A 17,313-nucleotide genomic window follows, 5' to 3' on the forward strand; every position below is an offset into this window, starting at 1 on the left:
ATACCTAAAGCAGAACGTACGAACGAAATTATGCAACAAAATAAACAAATAACAACAATAGATAGTCTGATGTGGTGTCGAATATACTCATGCCAAACACACCTAGGCTTGGTAAACTCTACATCGATATGTAACGCGGGCATGCATTTATATACATCAATAAATCAAGGGATACCCCTACATCGATATCACACGTGGAATTTAATAAACATGGCCGACCACGCCGTATTATGCTGTGATTGAAAACGCCGAGGGATGCCTTGCTTAATGAGCGTTGATGAGTGTAAGTGCATGTATGATTATGGTCACGGTGGACTGGACTGGGAGGGTGGACGATGGTTAAAACGTAATTGAAGGGGTTGTTTTTGGGTTGAGAATATGTATTTAAATTGTCTGCCTTTTTTGTTTGATGAGATACGAGATAATTTTTGAGTGTAAAGCCAACTCACAGGGGATAACTTTGTGATGTGATGAAAGTCAAATCAGTTCACATTCCACATCAGCGAGTCTTAACAACAAGGCTGGACGTAAATGCAATTTAGATACACGAAAATAACGAAAACACAAAGTTGATCTTCGAATAAGACCGTGTCACTATAGCAATACACGAAAACTTACATGTAACTTTTTAGGGTTCCGTAGCCAAAATGGCAAAAACGGAACCCTTATAGTTTCGTCATGTCCGTCTGTCCGTCTGTCCGTCTGTCCGTCTGTCTTCTCTTTTACCAGGTTAACTTTTTAGATTGGGCCAAAAATTTTTATTTCGGTTTTCGGTTGTTTTGGGTAGTGTCGACACTTAGGGACTTTTTGACGAAATTTGGGTTTAGTTTGTAAGTATATTTAGGTCTTTTTGACATAATATTCGTTTTTACGTATACACAAATTGTATATTGGACCGCTCCCGCTGCTTAGTGTTGTTGTGCCTGGTATCTGAAAAGCAAATAACGCATAGGTAGATTAATAGATAGACAATCGCTCAGTAACTTACCGGGTACTGCGACACCTGGGTGGCGTATTCGGGAACTTCCTGAAATTTTAAAACAAATTATTATTTATACACTATTTAACTTTTACAACTTTTACAAACTTTTTATTCTTATTTGTTTTATTTAGTACGCGGTCTTAAGGCCTAAATTATTTTATTGTTTTATTTTATTGACGCATACCTCTAGCATTAAGTATGTTTGGTTTTAGAACGCCAGCCAAGAAGGCCAGCGATACAAATCAGCAAAAGTCTCCTGATTCCCCGCCCATTAGACGACCGGGAAAAGTGAGACGCAGCGTCGGGGAGTGGGAGGCGGGGAAAGCTGGGCTTTCTTCCGCATCCGACTCAACCCCGCCGCGGGCCGAACCTCCAAAGGCCCCCAAGAAACCCGCGCCAGCGCGCCGGGCTTCTGTGGAGGCGGCTTCGGCGAGCTCACCCAAAATTCCCACTGCTACTAAAGATAGGACAGCCGAGGCCAGAGCCTCCCTTCAGAAGGCTAAGATGAGTCTTGGCACCGCACGAAACCTGAGGGGCGATATCAAGACCACCGTAGTTGAGGCTCTGGATCGGCTGTACCAACTTGTCAAGGAGGCGGAATTGGACCGGAAGGGGAAGGCTCCCAGCAAGAGCATGGTAGAGCCTGAACCTGAAAGAGAGTTGGAAAAGGACAGGGAAGAAGAAAAGATAGTGGATGAGGACAGGATAGTGGCAGAAATTCGGGAGAACAGGAGACTTTTGTTGGTAAATAGTCAGAAATTAGAGGACTTAAAGGAAGCGGTAGCAAAACAGCGGGACACAGCCGACACCCCGACCTACGCCGCGATGGCGGCGTCCCGGACCGTCCAGCAGCCGACCAGGTCGGCCCTGCACTCCATTGTGGTCTCGTCCAAGGACGTGATGGAGACAGGAGAGGAGGTGCTGCGGAGGGTCAGGGACGCCGTCAACGCCAAGGAGGGCTGGGTGCGTGTTGAAAAAATTAGAAAAGCAAAGAACTCGAAAATAATAATGGGCTGTGGGACAGAAGAAGAAAGAAGGAAGGTGAAAGAGAGGATCGAGGGTACGGGAGGCCTCCTCATCGCGGAGGACATGAAGAATAAGGACCCGCTCCTAGTGCTGAAGGACGTCCTTGTGCTGAATAGTGATGAGGATGTTCTGAAAGCGGTCAGGATGCAGAACGGGGACATTTTTCGTGACCTCCGCGAGGGGGAGGACCGTATCACGATCCGATATAAAAAGAAGGCAAGAAACCCGCACACTAATCACNAACCTACCCAGTACTCGCCTCCTAGCGACACGAAACGCTAACAGCTCCGCGTTAAAAATTCGCAAAAATAGGCTAAAGTGCTCAAAACTCCCTTCCGTGTGTGTAAAGTGACAGTGCAGTGCCTGACTCACCAGGATTCATGTGGGCAAACCTGTATCCCTAAGGACTTCGGAGATACAGGACCTTAAAGTCCCGGTGAAATAACATCTCAGCGGTGAGTCACTTTCACACAAACTTTTCACCATCGTATTGCCCACATCTTCCCCTTTCATCTGACGGGTCGATCAGGACAATCGGTGCATCCCAGCGGGCGTGAGGGACGTCTGAAGGTACCCAATTTCCCATACAATTGGCGTGACCCCGGGCTCGAGGCAGACACGTGCCGCCAGACTGGCGCCACTGTCCATAACCTACCTCAACACAGCCACACCTGAAGACGTCGGAGAGGGACCGAGGAATCCGGAGTACCAGCGCTGAAGACAGGCAACACAGGCTGGAAGGTACCCCAGGGAACTCCTGAACGGTACGTCGTAGAGAGCTCGTTCCAGGACTCTTCGCGTCGGGACACCAGGACCTTCCCACACCCTCGGACACCCCCTCACCCTCCACCCCCCACCCTCACCCCCACCCCTCACCTCACCCCCCTAACTTTCCCACCCCTTCTATAAGTCTTATAGGGCCACCCCTATAAGACNAATAGAGGTGATGCATGCTAATTAACTCTTTCAACGATTTTTGGTTTGATCAAAGTATCTCTTATAGTTTTTGAGATAGGTTGATTAAATTGACATAATAAGTATATTATATTTGCTGCTACGGAACCCTTTGTGCGCGAGCCCGACTCGCACTTGGCCGGTTTTTTGAAGTTACAATACCAACATTGAATTTTGACGTGAAGAATTTTCATAAAAAAAAATCAACTTGACTAGGTATTATGTATTTTGCTTTCGAGAATTTCATACTATTCTTCTTTAAAATTCTTTCAACACTAATACTACTTGACTACGATTACCCAGGCGTCAAGAAAACATTATCTTAATTATTTTCACAATCCGTCAAATCGTTCATTTATTAGATCTATCGATAGCGTAACACGCTCTTTAATTATCCCAACATTATCTCCACCCAACCCTTCCAAATAACACACAGGTACAAATGGAAATTTGATTCGGTTTGGCGTATTATGCCTCCCCACAAATGCTCTATACCCAGAAATCCAACGCTCTTCCATTAATGAAATTGCACTTTGGAAGCTGCACTGATTTTGGTTATTGAATCACGCTCGAATATTGCAAATTGATATTACGCCTCTTTGTTCGAGGTCCCGCTCTTTGATACATTTTCGGGAAATCCCCAATTTCATTTGTTTTACGGACGTGTTCTTTGTTTGATTTTACTTTTGAGTACCCATCTGCTGCCGTATTTTAGCTGTCTTTGTATTCTGTATTCTTTTCAATGATACTTTCTTTGACGGTAATGATACCCAGTTAAGTGGATACAGCTGATGCCCACATTGTTTCAATATCATTAACAACGTTTCACTTGTGTAAGAAAGTTGCTGGAAATTTTGAATTTGAAGACTTTAATGCGAGAAAGATTATTAGTCTGCTTGTGTGCTTTTACAACATACTTGCAAAAACACATTTACCTATTCTCGTACGCTCTTAAAAACTCTTAAATTGCTGGTGTCTAGAACACTGTACATAAACTTATGTAAAGATTTGATCTGATTTACTAAGACCTAAATAATCATCTCCCATGTCTTAGAGTCACGGAAGCTGATTCATGCACTTAACGTAAGATCCCGCTACATAACAGGTAATTGCACGGTGCAAACTTACATCCATATTTTAAAGTATAATCGCAACTATCTATCATTTCCATAACCATTGATAGCGCATACGTAGCTACAGTCTTCGACTGAAGTACTTCCTCGCATTCCTCTTATTTACAAGCCCATAGGGGCGAAGAATAACCACCTCTGCAGCTAACTGTACCACTTCCTGTACAAGCACACCTTGATAATAGACTCCAGGAATCTATGAACGACTATTTCGACTTTAAGTCTCTAGAAATATGGGCTAAATTTGAATTCGATGATGTCACAGTGGGTGTTGTAGTACAAATAACCTTGAGGCAGCTTTTCAATGGCCTCTAATTAGAAAAGGTAGGCGGTGAAGCCAACGGGATTTGCCCACATTCTGGATTCTCAATTTTTAACAATGTGTGAATATTGAAGAATTTAAGGTCCATAAGCAAAATTTTAAGAAGGAAGACTCAATAAGAAAAAATATTCCATATTAATTCTTTGACTTTGACATTCATTGTTTCAAGTTTCTAGTTTTTGCATCGTTTAAAAAGATTAAGTTTTTGCTGATCACCCAAACGTAACTTTTACACAATTTGCATCAAACTTGGCCTTGGCTGCCGCCCAAAAGGTCATTTTCTCCTAGCGTTTCACTATTTTGTATGTGTAATCAAGTATTAAAATATTCTTTTTAAGCAGTTTAGGTTTTATAGCCGCTACTTTGTTATCTATTTTGAAAGAGTTTTAAGTGCCTTTATTTTTAGTTTTGTAATGGATCGTTTCAACTGTTTTATTTCCTAAAATGCTTGTTATTTAACAGAACTATAAAAGGGTAGGCAGCTAAATTTCACTAGCACTTTCTCTCCATAGATAACCTTTCATATCTATTGTCTAGCCTTGGCGTTACAGTTAGCATATCAATTACTTCTCTACTATTTTGTTATTGCAAAATGATCACTAAGCTAAAGAGATTGTTTTCCATTAGCATTTCTTCTAAATTACGATTATGATTATAGTCAATCACAGAACAGAGTGTCTTTACTTTAGAAAATCGAACAAAGTGTTTAACAGCTACATTGTAATGAATGATATCTATGAAAATATTACGAAACTAATGATTTGATACGTTCATTGCATTCAATATGGTTGAAATGAAACTCTGTATTTAATTTTTATGGCCTTGTGGATAGTTGGACTCTGGGAACAGTCAAGCACATCGGCTTTATATTTTTGGTTAATTGAAGCATTCACCTACCTATTTTTCAATGCTTGAACCATACATAAAAGTTGTTGTCATCGAGCGACAGTATCACATCCTTTCTATCGTATAGATTTTATTTTGCATCTACTGTATTAGTATTATGTCATTAAATAGACATAATACATTCTGATCCAACATCAATATCCTTAAATGTCTGCCACGTTTTACCCTTTTCCGAAATATCTCTATATTCCATCCGTATAAACCATCTGAAAGGTAATAATCAGAGGATTTATTTGAATAATATTCAAAGTGCCATTAGAGCCTTCGGGTCTAAGATATCCTTGATTCACAGGGCGGAAGTCGCTATTCTAAATCAAAGATGGCGCCAATTTCCACTTCCGGAGGGTGGAAACATATTTTAATATTCTTTGGGTATTGGATGAAGGTGTGTCATGAACATGATGTATGTTTTAATTGGATTTTTTACCCATGAAGTTAAGATAAAATGCAAACGTGAAGTCACAAGATGAGATTTTTGTCTATAACTGGATAAAGTAGGAATAATGTGGTTAAATTATTATGTTTAGGATTAATATAGATTGATCCTATTCTATTGATTGAAAAAACAACAGTAAGCGCTCCTGCACACGACGCCGCTACCGCGCCGCCACCGCGCCGTCACCGCGCCTTTGCACTGTTTATACGTGCCGCGTGAACAGCGCTGCCGCGCCGCCGCCGCGCCGAAATTATGCTTTGATGGCGCGGCGGCGGCGCGGCGGCGGTTTTACTCGGTGCGTATGAACAGTGTAGCGGCGCGGCGGCGGTGCGGTGGCGGCGTCGTGTGCAGGAGCCCTAAAGCAGCACAGAAATAACCAGGAAATTCAGAAATGTTTCACTGCTTCAAATAGCATGTTCAATCGGTCAGTAAGATGTCAATTGTCAAATTAATGACAAAAAGAGATTACGTGACAGCGACAGCATTTGCGTAAAGAGCTGTAGTCTAAAAAAAAGGAAGCCGCAAAAAGCAAACCGAGGTCGTATTTAAAAATGGCGACTGTAAACAAACAATAGGTTGATAGACGAAGTCAATAAATAATTTTGACGCAAAAACAGTGCTGCTTTCAATGAATAAATCATGCGCCGCACAGACAGACCGATCATCGGATATCAGCGCGAATGAATTTAATTTAGCCGGTATGTTTACGGTGGACACGGATATTGTTGATGCTGTGTGTACAAAAAAAGTCTTACGATTTTCAGTGCATTGGCTTTTTCTTTTTTATCTGACTGCGCCAGAATGAGGGTTATTTTTTTAAGTTTTTACTACGTGCCTTTATTTTATGTCATTTTTGTTTTATGTGCTGTTGTAATTTAATTTAATTTGGAACTTGTAAGTTTCGTTACCCATTCTGGTTATACGAAATCCATTTTATTTTAGTCTGACTAGTTTGGTCGTCTTCGACATCATCAAAAAAGTTTTTTTTTCTATATTATCTGTCATTGCCTCGATGTGCAATAATTTTGCCATACAAATCATATTTTGACTCTGTAGATGGATTTTTTTTAAGAAATAAGATCATAATATTATAATTCTCACTTGTTTTGCTACTGTAGGGTTGGATTTGCATCCTTACTGGTCACCAAGATCACAATCTAATAAAAGCATTAGAATTCTGTTTCTAATACCTTTTCCCCGTTTATTTTTTTACAATTTTGTACGCCATCCGTCCCTTACAGCTTAGTGCGCCATAATAATACCACACTACCATGCTGTGTATACCAGTTATTGGGCTCTTTGCATACCAGAGTATCCAGCCAAAATGGATTGAACATCAGGTGCATCTCTCCATGGGGTTGGCGTGAATATTTAAATCACCAGTGTTATACGTTAGGGCGGGTGCTCACTATTACCATGGAACAGTCCATTTACATAAAAGCCTCTTCAATCTCGCAAAACGTTTCGCGAATTTCAATTCGCGCTTAGCTTTTTGCGCGCCATATTGATTTTTTGCGCGAATTTTTTGGTTGTAATTGATTTTTGTATTGAAGGTTCTAGAATGGTATTGTGTTTTATTAGTTGCGTTGTTCCAATTACATTTTGTGGCCGTTGATTGATTTTTTTTAAAATATACCTAGTAAAGTAATAATAGTTTTTTCAGGTAAGTACACACACATGTATTTAAGTAGGTAGGTACTTTATTCAAAATGATTGCATTTTTGTAGAAAAAAATCCACGGTGTTAGTTTTTAGGTACGGTTTTAGGTACCTACTGATAAGATAGTACAACCGTTGGTAGGTCTTCTTTTGTTTTGTGTGATTATTTTTTTATGTTTTGTTGAATTTAGGTACAAGCGAGGGTACGTTACATCAAGTTAAACACTGTAGCATTTTATAAATTCATAGTATTTCATAGTAAGTACATGGCCATGCTGATTGCATCCATTTTAAGATAACGGTTCTACAGTCCATTACACCACAATCTATCTGAAATGTACTTCTAATAGCAACGCTATCATAAATTGCCATTGCAATGGTATCACGGCCATTTTGGGGTGCCATAGACCACCATAGACAGTGCATGGTGCTATTAATTTTTATGGCACCCGATAATGACGCAGACCGCAAATATCATGACCATGGCGTGTTTGACTATTCCCCAGTGGGTTGATATTTGGCTTTTAATGGTGTTGATGTTTGTTGATTTGATTTCAAATGATCGTTTGTGAAATACGGTCTCAATAGATAGAGACATAGATTGCGGTTAAAGTTCATGACGTCTACAGCAATAGTTCCATTAAGTATGTACTAAGTAAACGCGATAAGTGTTGTCTTAGATTTTTTAGAATCATACCCACAAGGATGACCGACGACCTCACAAAGGTAGCAAGAAGGCGCTGGATGCAGGCCGCCACCAACCAGTCATTATGAAAATCATTGGGGGAGGCCTATGTTGATACTAACACCGCATAACAATATTGATTTCTATTGTGTAGATTTGCGGCCCTAAAAGTGCTGTAATGTTCTTGTACTACTACTACAGTTCGTATCTACCGTTACTTATATCCATTTCATAAGTAACTTCAAACTTGAGATACGCCTAAGTCAAAATAATAACAATAAGTTTTAGATAGAGACATCCTTCAAGTTTGTTTATTGTTGTTTAATTTTAAATATCAGTTTGTCATGTACCTATAAAGCTTTATTGGAGGTAAAAGTGTTCAAAAATATGCCTATTTACCAAATTGTAGGTACACCAAAGTTGCCACGCTCTACATAATGCCTTATGGTGTTTTTACCTTGTATTTTTGGGAACACCATAGCGAATTTTCGTTGAGTCATGTTCACTTTAGTATGTCAAAGGGCCCCCTGAAAGGAACCGGTGAGGTGGTAAATTTTATAGCAACATGTGTGAGCCCGGTACCAAGAGGAATCGATTAGATTTGTCGGATGTTTGTATCGATTTCCTTGAATCGACTTCAGTTATGCTGAGGTAGTACCAAATTAGATTGTTTGGTTACTAATTAAAGGAAATAAATATCGTAGTAGGCTTACTTAAGTAGTCTACTAAAAATTATCAAGACCTGCAGGATCTGTTGTATAAGTAACATGCTTAGTTGAAAAATATATTAACAGTTCGTATACTTACAGAGGTAATTAAAATTAAGATACTTAGGTGCAATAATTTAAGAATTGTGTCTTTTTTCTTTGTCTCACAATTTTTACAAGTCTTTTTCTTCTATTCTTCTAATTTTATTACCCATGTGCGTTTCATTTCGATAACTTTTTTAAATCGACTAAACTTCGAGTTTTTCTCGTCTCATCCTTGCCGCGCGTAGCTTTCGGGGTCAACGACCTCTATACGGGCACCAAATTCGGTAGTCGATGCGTCGGGACATTAATCGACGACGATCTTCAGCTCAGCCGGACAGTGAGAAATCGGCTTTATAAAAGTAAACAGTGCGTGTGCACTCCGCTTTATGAGATTTTAAAACAAATGCAGATAGATGTAAAGTGTTGGTTATTATCCTTTTTAGTCAGTTTATTGGTGTTAAATTCACACTGTAACCTGTAAAACTTATTTAATTTAAAAAATTAAGTCCTGAAAAATTGAAAATTTAATGGCTTTATTATTTTGTATCCAAATACTACCTATTTCTATTTGGAACGTCAAAGATTAAAACAATGTTATATTTTGTCCTTAAAAAATGGAATAGAGTCTGTAACTGAAAAAGGCGTAGGCTAAGTTACACCACCTAACTTTGACCGTAGCTATAATAATAACTGTTGTTTTTTGTTTGGAGTTTAACAAGATTTTTGATATTTGTTAAAGTCAACGTAAGATAGTATAGTAACCCAGCCGTAGAGTTCAAAATTAATTTCATGCAGATAATCTCTAGCAAAAGACTAAAAATAAACAGTTTTTATGCACATGCACGGCAAGTCGTTCGATGCCTTTTTGGTGTAACGTTGACAACGGCAGCGGTGTAACACTTACTAAATGGTCTCATTTATGGCGACAGAGTAACGGATACAGCCGTTTGCGACCGTATTTTTAATACTTAAGCATTTACGTACTTACTTACTTTTATTACCTTATTGGTAATCTGCGGACTTTGTAAAGATTTATCAATTTAATCCAAAACAAAAATCAGAATTCTTCATAAGCAAAAACTTTACTCGTACAGTGACAGAGAGACAGAATTTCTCTAAATAAACATATTTTAGACATACTAAAGTTAAGGGACTAAAGCGGGGGTGCTTCGTTCTGGTGAATTTCGATCTGTGTCAGAAATACTTTCTTGCATGGTTTCTCAGTAGTTTAATCGTAAAAAAGTAACAGACAAACTTTCGAATTTATTATAAGTAAGTAATTAAGTATTGAAGTATCGATATCCGCGTACTCGAGTACTCATTAACACGTTGCAATACATCGTCAAGCTTTATGAAAATGCATTTTGCTAATATTGGATGCATGCAGTCGGAAGGTCGTTATTTAGCGAATTAATAATTTTACGACGCCACTTTGTATGCGAGCGGCAGTTAACGAGCTCATTCGGAGGCAATTCACAACATTTCACTTGAGTTAACCCCTTAAAAGAAAAGAAAAGAAAATTAAATTAATTTGTCTATTTTTAACACATAAAATCAGAAAAATGCATTAATTTCTAGATTTTAGGATTAAAAACGTCGTAGAAATCCTTGCAAGGACTTTTTACCACCAATTAACATAGAAAAACGTAAAATAAGTAAATATTATTTTACGTTTGTATCAAAATACTAATCAAATTCGTTGTGATCTCAATTCACAATTTTATGTCTTTCTTTAGAGAAAACGTTTTTTTCCATACTAATCTTCTCATTTTAAACTTTTTATCGAGTCAAATATATTAAAAAATTCTGATAAGTAAACAGCAAAGTTTGACAATAAAGAAATCAATTGTAAGCGCAGCCTCGTACAACCGTTAGAGTGTTAATGAGTTAGGTAACTATTAATTAATATTAAATATTCTGAACGCTTCGCTGGTGGAAAGTTATGGAAACTTTTAGTTGTGCTTTTAATGCCCAGTTTATATTATGACAGGATATTAAGCGAATTTCCCTGCATATTTACAGGATTATTCATATCAAATGAACAGCTTTTACTTCAAAGTTGTACTTTAAAGTTAAGAGAATTATGAATATTTCTTCTAGATTAGGTATTATGAAAAAAAATTCAATGTGTCATTTTCATCATTTATCTTTCAAGATAAACTTCTTCAGTTATTAACATCAAAGTTATAAAGAAATGAGATATGAACGGACAAAAAACTGTTGATACTTGCGATCCCTACCAAGTACCTTCAGAAGCACACTTTCGATTGACCACAGACAAAGTCGATAGCGAATGGCGCAATCCAAGAAACGATTTCACGCGTGGCTTCAGCTCTGTCACGCCCTATTGCTGTCGTTTCTACGATCTCGAACGCTACGACAGCCGAAACTCGCACTTTTTGTAGCCAATCTGAAGTTAACTATGCAGTTGAAAAAGTTAATGGGTGTGCGAGCAACGAGAGTATTTGGAAAATGTTATGTATGAATGGACCTTTGGATTTCACGTATTTATTGGAATTATTTTGTGAAATGAAACAATCATCTACCAATAGATCAACATGGAAATCATTGGGGGAGGCCTATGTTCAGCAGTGGACGTCCTATGGCTGAAATGGTAATGATGATGATGATGAAACAATAATCTGAGAAAAAGCATAGATAATAAAAAAGTAGGTAGGGTAAAAATAGTTCCCATTGATGTTCAGGAAATGAATTCTAGCGGAAAAGTAATCTAACTAAATATTTAACCTTATGAATTGGCTAACTAGTCGTTAGTACTACATGTCCTGATTCCAACTACTAAGCTATAAAAGAAAATTTTAACTTCTTAGTATTATGAAAAAGTTACAAAGGAAGATAATGTTAGAAGAAATAAAAATTCTTGCAAAATATCTCCCAAAATAAATACAACAAACATTTCCTCCTAAAGACAAATTACTTTTACAATTTGCAAATTGCCCTGACCGCTTTAATTCCAGCAAAAGTTACATACCTGTTAAGAGCAAGGGGGACCCTCAAAGGGATTTGGGCCAAAGCTAAATTGTCTTACTTAAGTAGCAAAGTACATCAAAGGCTCGACGAACCGTCTAAGTCGGTTTGGTGGAGATTACTTTGTAGTTTTTATTTCAGTTCTATGCTCTTTCATAATTGAGAATCCCATTTGATACTGTTTTACGCAGTGTCGTAAATAAATAACGAATAAAGTCATATTTTATTAGAGCAATAAAGATTTATAAATAGGACGTTAAAATTTCATCTCCTTAATTGCAAATTGATTTAGGCTTATCAATAAGTGTTTTACCTCTTGTGATCTAGTTTACGAAATAAAATACATATTTGATTTGGTTTATTGACACAATTCTATTGCCACATTCAGTATTTATCATTAAACAATTGTGATAAGACTTAAACAAAGATAAACTAACGTGTCTCTCTTCTTTGCAGGTAACCGGCACATTCCACCGCTGAGAAATCCACACGCCTGTAAATATACCGAAGCATAAAATTTAAATGCTCTTACGTTCTATTTGCATCAGTTACCGTCCGCTTTTAAGGCAATAATAATAAAGTTATCAACTCCAGCTATGTTTGCAATGGCGTCACCGCCAATATTTTCTCTGCAGCGGCTTACACCAATGCCTTTTTGTTTTTAATCGAAATTGATTCTTAAGTAATCGTAGATAGCTTTTATTTTTAATTGACATCACCATTGACTTCCTCTTCAAGCGAATTCAGATCTTAATTTGAGGGAGTCTAGTCGAGTTTCGGTTGTTTATAGACATCGTCATGGTGTCTGCGCTGCGTTGAAAGTGTCGCAACATGCCCTATCGAATGTCACAGACAGTGCCTGTTCACATAAAGTGGCTAAAATAAGTCTTCTGATGTCGCACTGCTTGTAGGAAGTGCATTCACTTTATAGTGCCATTTGTATTCGAACTAGGCTTTCTACTTATGATTTTATGATATCAAACGGTGCGCCGCGTGGAGACATTCCATCTGGAGTTATATCGGTAACGTTTTTAACGACTAATGCTACGGTGTAATTAGATACGGTTGGTGATCTATCTTACAATGATTTATCTTCGGGTTTAGAATTAGCGTTCATAATTAATTTTGTGTGCTTTTTGATAGATTAATTGGTTTTCGTAAGATCTTTTTATTTTGAGGTTGTCTATGAATTTTGAAATCAAATTATTATTTTAATGACACTATAAATTAGACGGGACGGCGTTTGCGTTCTTTAAAATTTTAATGTTTGAGAGTTTTGTAGATTCTATCGATTTCAAATTGTTTGGTACTTATTCAATAGTTTCTCTTAGTTTGGAACGTGGTACGTACACACGGCCACACTGTTAATTATCAATTTCCGTTTTTGCTCTCGCTCTCATCAAATGGTGATTCTTTGCGAATTTTGCGATAGAACGAGACGACATGAAGGGCAATGGGTAGTTAATATTGTTGCCGGTAGTACAGTACTACATGTTATTGTTTTTGTCATAATATCATGAACAATACAAATGACAAGTTTAGTTTGGGTAAAGTCGACTTGGAGTGCTACTTTTATCCCAAAAATGTGTCTAAATTCCTTTTGCTAGGACAATACCATAAATTCTGAAACGATCAAACGAATCCAGTATTGTTACAATAATGTATAATGTCGGTATATTTCGAATTAAATGTGTCGTTAGACATTGAAAAAGTAGTCGTATAATATTAAACACTCTTCGAATGAACAAATCCAGTTTGTCTGGATATTTACGAGGGAGAGCCGTCTGACCACTTTTGCTGTTTGATTGTATAAATTAGCCCGAGATGTATTGGCTTATGCAACAGCTTGAGTTATACAATACTAATAATATCTTGTAATTAAAGAAGAAAACTTTATTATTTATTAGCTTAATTAGTATGTACAGACGATAGATCATTAGATTATGAATTTTTATTGCAAAATTGCTTCTATTACGAAAACAAGATACGAAATAGGAGCGATTTTGTTAGCTTGTTGTTTTGCTACAGTGTTTAGCTAGATGTACTGTATCCTGTACCATAAAATAATAATAACATAAAATTGATAAGTCACCATAAGGCATATAAGGCAGCACCATAGAAATCTAAATTTGCCCTATTGGACTTGAACTTGTTAGTTTATCAACTATCATAATACTACGTTTGATTAAGTGTCTTAGATTTGGCGTGATATTTTAAAATATTTAATTTTATTATTAACTTAAAAATGCTCATTTAGGTACTTATTTAAATCAAAACATCCGCATAGATATTGTGTAACATACAACAGGTCTATTTGGAGCAGTGTCTGGAAGAGTTGCCAAGTTCAATAAATTACCCGGTCATTTAACAAATCATAATGTCTCGGACGTCTGTCTGGCAAATTGCTAAGAGGCTAACTTACTTGGAGAACCCATTAAAGCTACTGAAGAGATCTGTCTGATCCCTAGAAATGTAATGTTGAAAGAAGATATACTTGTAATAAAATCAGGAGATTCTTGCAACTTTAGTTTTAGTAGTTGCTTTTATTCTTCCATCAGGTTGTTTGACTCCACTTTTCAAGATCTCGGAGATCCAATAAAAATAATAGACTGGTAAATTATTAAGAGGCTAAGTTATTCGGAAAACCCATTAAAGCTACTGAAGAGATCTATCTGATCCCTAGAAATATAGTTATGAAGGACAAAGATGTAATCATGTCAGGAGATTCTTCCGACTTTAGTTTTAGTGGGTTCTTGTCTTCATCGGATTATTTAACTCAAATATTTCATTTAGAAATCTTGGAGATCAAATAAAAAGAATAGACTGGTAAATTGCCAAGACGCTAACTTACTTTGAGGATCTTTTAAAACTCCTAAAAAGATTCTTCGATCCCTAGAAAAGTTATTTTGAAAGAACGCTTTAATAATAATAATAGCAAAAGATTCTTACGACTTTACTTTAGTGGTTGCCTGTCTTTCTTTATTAGATTGTTAGACTCCAATATTCTTTAGTTATAGATACCCAAAAACACACTCCAAGCAGTTTATTGATTTAGAAATCTTGTAGATCAAATAAAGAAATAGCAGTGACAATGTGTCCCTTTTCATTATTATGCTAAATCTTATTGTACCCTTCATCCCCTGGGATGTGTCAGGAGTTGGAAGAACCTTTATTTGAGTCCGAGTATCCCGTACCAGTTAACATATTGGGAGAGTGACTCCATTGGTTCCCTTTGGGGTTCCTTAGGCAAATAATGCCTTTCACAGATACATTCTTCTCCTCCTTTATAAAAAGGAGGAATAATATTTTTGCAGATTTTATCTTTTAAATTGTAATAATTGCTTGTTGACAAAAATACTGACAGTCAAATATGCATCAGCCAATTTCACAATAACAGTAAAAGCGTATCCAGGAAGAATTTATTTCCAAAAGCCCATAGTTTATTTTCAATATTTGCTCGTGAGGGATATTGAAAAGTTTCATTTTCCGAGTAATTTTTGGCCGGCGTTGTTTGCTTTGATTTTCCAGCGGGCTTTTTGTGTGTGTTTCGGAAGGTTATTAAATTGTGAAACACACACAACGTACTGAGTACGAATACGTGCTTTTGCGTGTGGAATCGAATATTGAATCGTTCATAATGAATACTGTTTTTGAAAAACTTGATTTATTTTTATAACGTTTATTATTGTGTTCTAATATTTAAAGATATTTTAATTTATGTAAAATTGTGTAAAGTGAGGCATTTGCAACTTGTAGATTACGAAACGTATTACCGGTATTTTCAAAAATGAAAATGCATAGAGTAGTTGTACGATCATCTCTCAAAAATCATATTCAAAATGGTTAAAAAAATATCCTGTATATAAACCTAGTTCAGAAAATAACCTTTTCTGCAAAATAAATAACTATCGAAGCAGCGGCGAAGCAAGGACATTAAACAAGGCTTAAGTTTTTAGTACATTTAAAGCGACTCCCTAAAGGGTAGCTCACCCGGAGGGGTAAAATGCAGTTGTCGGGGTGAAATTATATACTCGTCTTGCAAATAGATTGTGAAGGGTGCTTGTCAAATGGATACAAAAGACCTAAGGCTATTGGGGTTGAACAGCAGCACTATTTGATATAGATTCTTGTTCCTTTTACCAGTGACGCTTTTTCTAGAAGAATTTGCCAAAGAAAATGATTTTGTGACTCAGAGACATGTTAAGCCGTATTATGGCGCCTCACAAATTCATAGGGCAAGGTGGTGGCCTGATTGTATTTTGATTTGATTTGAATTTTTGAAGAAGAACTTTGGACAAAGATAGGTAAATAAGAGTAGGATGATAAAAAGTCATCAATGTAGAGTCAACATCTAAAGAGTGAGGAGATTGGACAAATAATACTTATTATATTTTTGAATGGGTAGGTACTTAAAAGTAATTATGCTTTTAAGTTTTTTTTTAATAGACTAATGAAAAAACAAGCTGTTGATAAAAACATATTATCAGTAGCTGCCTCCCCAACCCGTCTCTCCAGCGTGGGGAGTGTAGGCCAAATCCTCCATTTGCCTCTCGTAACTTAGAGGGCTCGTGCTCCTGCACTTGTGCTCCTGCAGTGGAGGCTAAGGCTGGGTTACACCATCTTACTTTAACTTTGACAAACGTCAAAAATGTGTCAAACTCACCAAAACATACAAAAAGCACCGGTAATCGTTATAGTTACGACGGTAACTATAACGATTACCGGAGCTTTTTGTAGTCATTTCGGCTGCAGTAAGTTGCACCAACTAAATTTGACGAAAGGACATTGGGANCTGGCTGGGAAGCTGCCGCAGACCGGGGTTTACCCTTTTTTCCCCGCCGCGTCACGGTAGCCCATGTTTCCGTTGGTGGAGCAGTCGAGGGTATCGCCCGGACCTCCAGGCTGGAAGCCACCGGCTCCGGCTGGGATGGGGGCGGCGGCCTAGCCGCCGCGCGTTTCTGCTTTGGTCCAGGGGCTGGCCCTGCCGCAGGGGCTGAGCTAGCCGTAGAGGCCGGGGCAATTCTCGTGTCAGCCGCTAGTGGGGGGCGGAGGGTCCTCTGGGGCGGCAGACGGCTCTCCAGATCTCCGATTCTGGCGTCTATGAGCTTGGCCGCCGAGTCTATAGCTCTTTGGCAGGCCATCTGCAGGAGCTCCTCTATAGATTGGGCGCATAATGCGCCCTGGGGAAGGGGGTCTCTCGCGGGAGCCTGGGCCTCCATCTCGTCCTCGTGAGTTGACGGGACCGCCGGCGGGGGCGTCACATTCCTTTTGCCGACATTGGTAGTCAGCTCCGCCATCTCGCGCTTAAGGGCGCGGATCTCCACATGGAGACTCTCCATCTCCCGTCTTAGGTTGGCATTGTCGATCCTCAGCCGGCGGTTTTCCTCCGTCTCGGAGCGGGCTGCCAGCTGGTCAAGGATGCCGGCGAGGTTATCCGCTGACCTGTTGAGGGCTCCTTTCAGGGGACCCTGTAA

At 38.3% G+C, this 17,313-nt stretch overlaps 1 protein-coding gene across 8 annotated transcripts in view; it reads left to right on the plus strand.

The window, feature by feature from the left end:
• spri (Src homology 2 domain-containing protein sprint) overlaps positions 1-17,313 on the plus strand; it is a 167,036-nt gene that overhangs the window by 42,913 nt on the left and 106,810 nt on the right. The window lies entirely within an intron of this gene.

This window comes from Ostrinia furnacalis, unplaced genomic scaffold (assembly GCF_004193835.3).
Source record: "Ostrinia furnacalis isolate ACB-3 unplaced genomic scaffold, ASM419383v2 OfSCF4444, whole genome shotgun sequence".
NCBI lineage: Eukaryota > Metazoa > Arthropoda > Insecta > Lepidoptera > Crambidae > Ostrinia > Ostrinia furnacalis.